Source organism: Hylobates moloch, unplaced genomic scaffold (genome assembly GCF_009828535.3).
Source record: "Hylobates moloch isolate HMO894 unplaced genomic scaffold, HMol_V3 SCAFFOLD_5, whole genome shotgun sequence".
Classification (NCBI taxonomy): domain Eukaryota; kingdom Metazoa; phylum Chordata; class Mammalia; order Primates; family Hylobatidae; genus Hylobates; species Hylobates moloch.
The window spans coordinates 5,609,707-5,615,799 of NW_026652280.1; positions in this window are offsets into that span (position 1 = coordinate 5,609,707).

Consider the following 6,093-nt stretch of genomic DNA (forward strand, 5'->3'; position numbering starts at 1 on the left):
ACTCCAGGCAGGACCAGAGACCAGCACCTTTCTTTTGATGGATGGAAGACCAAGTGATAGGCATCAAATCATACGGCGGCATGATACGCTCATCAGTGGTGATCCCAAGGAGGCTCTTCCAGCAAAATACAGGCAGGGGGACGGGCCAGGTGGAGCCAGTGAGCTTTCACTTAAAGGGACCTAGTTTCTACCCATAACTGTGACCCACGAGTGCTCAAACCAACGGGTCACCCCTTTTCAGAAATCCCATGAAAAGGGAAATCGAGAAAGATGAGAGAATCAGGAAGTCATGTTGGCAGTTTACATATTAAAGAAGACAAATTAATCGGATGTTGTGAAAGTCACAAATTGATACATTCCAAATGGTCTCTTATCTTGGCCTGCAGCCCCTTTCTGAACCAGAGAAACGGGAGTGCCTTCTTCCAGACTTTGGGGTCACATTTACTGACTCTGCCCTTCAGGGCACGCTGAGAAATGGCGTGTGAGGGACTAGGATGATCAGAGGCCCCAGCTCTATATTCTGCCTTTTCCAAAGACCTGTTGGAAGGCCCACTGCCAGCTGCTATTCTTACCCATCACCACTGGGGATCTTCCAAATGACACCAAGTTCCATAGAGGGCCTCCTCATCATGGACATGAAGACTCGCTTTGCAATTGTATTCTAGCAAGAAGAAAAAAACCCATGTCAGTCACCCTGTGGCACAAGTAAATTAAAACCAAAGTTCGACGGCCGGGCCTAGGACTAGTGGATTCCAAAAGAAAGGGCAGGCTTTGGGCTATTGGGTGGAGGCTCCTATTTTCCCCAGAGCTGCGCTGGGTGCAATGCCTTTCTGTGGTGGTCAGGGGCATACTTTGGGCCATGCTTACCTTCTAGGCAAGTTGCCTACAAGCCAAAAGGTTTACAGGAAGACGGGTGTGAGGTTGAGGGAGGGAAGGAGGGAAGCCACCAGGGCTTTGCCCTCTGTGCCCTTTAAACAGTGGGGTTTTGCTCTGGGAGGTCAGAGTGGGTCTTTCGTGGGTAGACGCTGGGATGCCAGCCATTCATTAGTGGCCTGAGCTCACTGAGCAGGCAGCAAAGACAGTCTGGAAAAGAGAAACAGTTTTCATTTCAACCAAAATGGAAACAAATGTTTTTGTTTACAATGGAGACTATGCAATATATAATTATACAACACAATTGTGGTTTTATTGCTGAAAGGGAGCTGTTTTATCTCTTCCTTTTATGTTTGGCTACCCAGTTACACACACACACACACACACACACCCTTTTCCATCCCTGCCTGGGAATTCCCATTAGGGCAGTGGCTCTTAAATTGTGGTGAAGCTCAGTTTTGTTTTTAATTTTGAAACCTTGCAAATTAATGCTTTTATTTATAATGTAATAAATTAACACTGTGTATATCTATATTTAGTATTTTGAATACGACAAATCAGTTTTTTTCTGGTTGATCTAACTGAGCAACACCCCACTCATAGAGGAAAATGTCTCCCTAAATGATTTCCATGTTTTGTTGTAATAACACATAGTAGACAGAACACTCTCAGAGACATGTTGATGGGATCTGAAGAAGATTATAAAGTAAACTCATCAAGCTCAGGCTATTCCTCTTTAAGTGTTTTCCAAATTAAAGCAAATGGTGCTTTATTCACCTCCAGTCCTTCATCAGGATTCCATTGCCACAGTTTTTCTTGACAAATTATAGTTAAAACTTCATTTGATGAAAAGAAAGAATTCCATAATCGTATACTCTATTGGCTTACAGCTGACAAACCTTAACACATTGTGGGTTGTACAGAAATCGTAGGTGGCTCAGGAGACAAGTTCGTGGATACCTGGACTGGTCAACGAGTCAGTTGGCCAATGTCAACTGGCAATGTCACATAACATCACAAACGTTTACAAACACTGCCAATATTGCAAAACCCTCCTCTCAATTCTCATCTCACATGAGACAAATTAAAGCTAACATTTCAGAGACATGCTGCCTCCTAGAAGTCCACCAGGCTTAGCACCCCCATGCATCTTGCCCCATACTAAGGCCCAGCCTGCTCAGGCCTTCTAGAGTACCTAAGATGAACATCCAGGACATTACCTTAAATTATTGGAAGAATAACTATTTTTAAATCTTGATTTGGAAGCTATTCTTTGAACAGCAGTAAGTGGAGGATTTTGGTTGGAAATTTCTAAAACCAATGACCGCATAAAGATACTCTTGCATTCACCACACTAGCCCCTGTGGTTGGTAAACAAATGCCACTCTGGCTCTAACATCTATTCGTTCAGTCAGAAAAAAGAAATGCCCCCACCCGGCTCATATTCATGGGCTGCCCCTCCTTAAAACCACCCTTTTACTTCTGTACCTTAAAAAAAAAAAAGCTATCTGTGTTACAGCTGAAGCTGATAGAGCTGATTATTGATTTTCATTTAACAACTTACCTCTCAGAGTCCGTTCCCTACCTTCTGAAACGAGGATAATCACCTCGCTCACAGCCTATTGTGAGGATTGAAGGAGACGATGAGCACCAAGCCCCTGGCACAGTGTCTGGTACAGAAACAAGCACACGAATGTTCTGCGGTAGCAGTGGACAAATGCCAATGAGAAGGACTCCAGGTAGGTGACCAGCTTCTGAATCCCACTACACCTGCACTCTCTCAAGAAGACCCAGTGGGTTTTAGCTTTGCACAACATTGCACCTGGAGCCACTCTCTGTGGATGCCAGTCTTGGCTAAACGGTTTGTCCGGGTTTATCCTTATTGACTTAAAGCAGCGGTCCCCAACCTTTTTGGCATCAGGGACTGGTTTCATGGAAGACAATTTTTCCACAGATGGGGCAGGGGGGATGGTTTCAGGATGATTCAAGTGCATTACATTTATTGTGCATTTTATTTATATTATTATTACATTGTAATATACAATGAAATAATTACACAACTCACCATCATGTAGAATCAGTGGGAGCCCTGAGCTTGTGTTCCTGCAACTAGATGGTCTCATCTGGGGGTGATGGGAGACAGTGACCGATCATCAGGCATTAGATTCTCATAAGGAGCATGCAACCAAATCCCTCCCATGCTCAGTTCACAACAGGGTTCACGCTCCTATGAGAATCCAGTGCTGCTGCTGTTCTTCCAGGAGGCAGAGCTCAGGTGGTGATGTGAGCCATGGGACGCGGTGGTAAATACAGATGCAGCTTCAGTCACTCATCCACTGCTCACCTCCTGTTGTGCAACCCAGATCCTGACAGGGCACAGACCAGTACCAGTCCATGGCCAGGTGTTGGGGACCCCTGAATGAAAGGCGACCAGAGAGTGCATCCAGCTGGACGCTGCTATCAGTGACATTGACATCCTCAGCCAGCTTCTGTTGCCGGGCCCCAGCACACTTTGATAGATGTTGACAAATTTTCCTTGAGGAAGACTACACCAATTTACCCCCCTACCCACACGCTTTTCTCATATCCTTACAAAAACTGGATATTATTGGTTGATTCCGTTTCTGCCTATTTAATAGAAGGGGGAGACACAGATGTTATCAATTCGCATTTCCACTCACTGGTGAGGCTGTGCTCATGTATTAGCTACATGTGTACTTTTTTGGTGAAGTGTGCACATACTTTGCTCATTTTTCACTAGGCCATTCTTTTTAAAAAATGATTAATCCAGTATATATGCTGCAGATATTTTCTTCCAATGCATGGTCTAATTATTGACTGCCACTGTCAGTGAGGAAACAGATGACTGAAGCTGGCTACTTTTTGCTAAGAAACATATTTGTTTTCACTGTTGAATACACTTTAGGGTGAAAGGCTGCCTGCCTATTTTTCGCCCCCAAGTCGAAGGGCTTTCGTGCTTGTTTTCTAAAATGCACTCGAGGGAGCTGTCTGCTCCTGGGCCATGCCCTCTGCTGGACTAGCCGCTTTTGCTTTGTGAAGTGAGAATATCCAGGAACGATTTGTCCCCCGTCTCGGATCACTGTCAAGTGCACCTGCCATATGTGGCCAGGAGTCCAGAAAAAAGCAGAGTACTTTCTTCCTGTCTTTGGAAGTCTCTGTGCTCCAGAAGCTCACCCACCCTTCTCTGCTTCTCCTGCCTCTTCCTTTGGTTACTCTGGGCTCAGACTTTACCTTTTCCTCCTCTAAAGTCACTGGCAGGCCGGGCATGGTGGCTCATGCCTGTAATCCCAGCACTTTGGGAGGTGGAGTCAGGCGGATCACCTGAGGTTGGGAGTTTGAGACCGGCCTGGCCAACATGGCAAAACCCCACGCTAACACACGCACACACACCATCACACTCATGCACACATCCTCACTCCCATGTGCATGCTCACACAGGCACACACACACCAGGAATCTAGTCCCAGAACTGCCACTTGCCTGTATGGCTCTAGCGCCGTCAGAGATTCTATGAATCAATGGCCGCCACCTCATTCTGCCTCTCTCCTTCCCACATCATGAACAATACAGACCTGTTTACCCTTCATAACGGGACTGGCACCCATTTCACTTAAGCGACACTCTGCCCAAGTCACTGAAGGTTTTCTGTCTGTGGGAAAACAAAGGAAACCTACTTTTGAAAATTGCAACTGGTGGAGAGTCACCAAAAATAGGAAACTATGAATTTTACCTAGCACCAAAGCAACAGCGCAGTCACGCGTTCCAGAATAATCAGCCCTTTACAGAATTTGGGTGGGAAACTAATAACATTAGCATCCGAGATCATTGCATAGTTCATGACACATTGTTCTCATCTGTTTCCCTTTGTCTGTGAGCACTCGCCAAGCTGACAGTGCGTGGACACTGCCCATCTGACTTGTACCTACAGACCCCCGGGCTCTCTCCCCATCACTACCCCTGTAGTCCTATTTCGTGTTCAAGGTGAAGCCAAATACAATTTTATTTCCCAATCCACACCCCTAGTTCCATAAGAATCAATCTTCCTTCTTGTTTGGTTCTTAACAGGCTTCACAAACTCAATTCTCCAAAATGGAATGTGTCAGCTCCCCAGACCAGGGGCTCCTCAGGGCTTTCAGACCCTTGTGCCCCATCCTGAAATTGGGGTCCATCAACACCATCTCTTCCCCCCCCATCCTCAATTCCCCCACAAGCCCATCAGTGCTGTCCAGTTCACTCCATCCATTCACCTCCACCTGCCCTGGCCCAGCCCCACTCTCTTCTGGTACCTGGATCAATGTGGCAGCCTGGTCAGCAGCCTCCAGAAACCCGCTCTTAGGTGAAGTCCAAGGCCCTGTTCACAGCCTTCCCTCCTTCAAACCTGATTCATTCCTTCCACACACTTTATTGAACACCTACAATGTGCCCGGCACCCTGGGGACAGATCAATGAACAAAACAGGCCCAAAATCCACGTCCTGAAAGAGCTGATATTCCGAGGCATGGGGATGGGTGTGCCGAAGGCAGATAATAAATAATAAATAACAAATACAGCAAACAGCAAGTTATGTTTACCTTAAGCTAAAACATGGTGAGCACTCTGGGTGGAAGCAGAGCAGGGTGGCCACGTGGGGATATTGTCTGGGGAGGAGAAGCCTGGCAAAGGCTGTGAGCCGGGACCGTGGAGGTGCGAGCCGTGTGGCAGAGGATGATGAAGAGGTCCGGGGAGACCATCCCACAGGCTGGGCTCTGATTCTGAGGGTGGGAAGTGGAGAAGGGGGTTTGGAGACTGTGTCGGGAACAGGCCTGCAGGAGGCGAAACAGGAAGACCAGGGTGAAGGCTTTGGCGGGAGCTCAGGGCATGGCCGGGCCCAGCGAGGCCCCGTCGGGGAGTGGCGGCCTCTGCACGGAATCTGCTGACAGACCAGGCGTGGGCCAAGAGAGGACCCTGGCAGCACCCCGTGTTTTGTGGCCACTGGAGCGAGAAGATGCAGTTGTTCTGGGGAGTGTCTCTTGGGAGACCAGGAGCCTGCAGAGTTTTCAGCAAGGCAAGTGTGGGTGTCTGTCCACCCCTGAAGCAGAGAAATTGAGTAAACCGAGGGGTATTCCCGGGGAGGAGGGCTAGAGACATCAAAAGTGGTCAGCGGAGGACAGTGTGAGTCCTCAGCAGTGACTGTCCCATTGTCCCAGGATGGGACCGAGA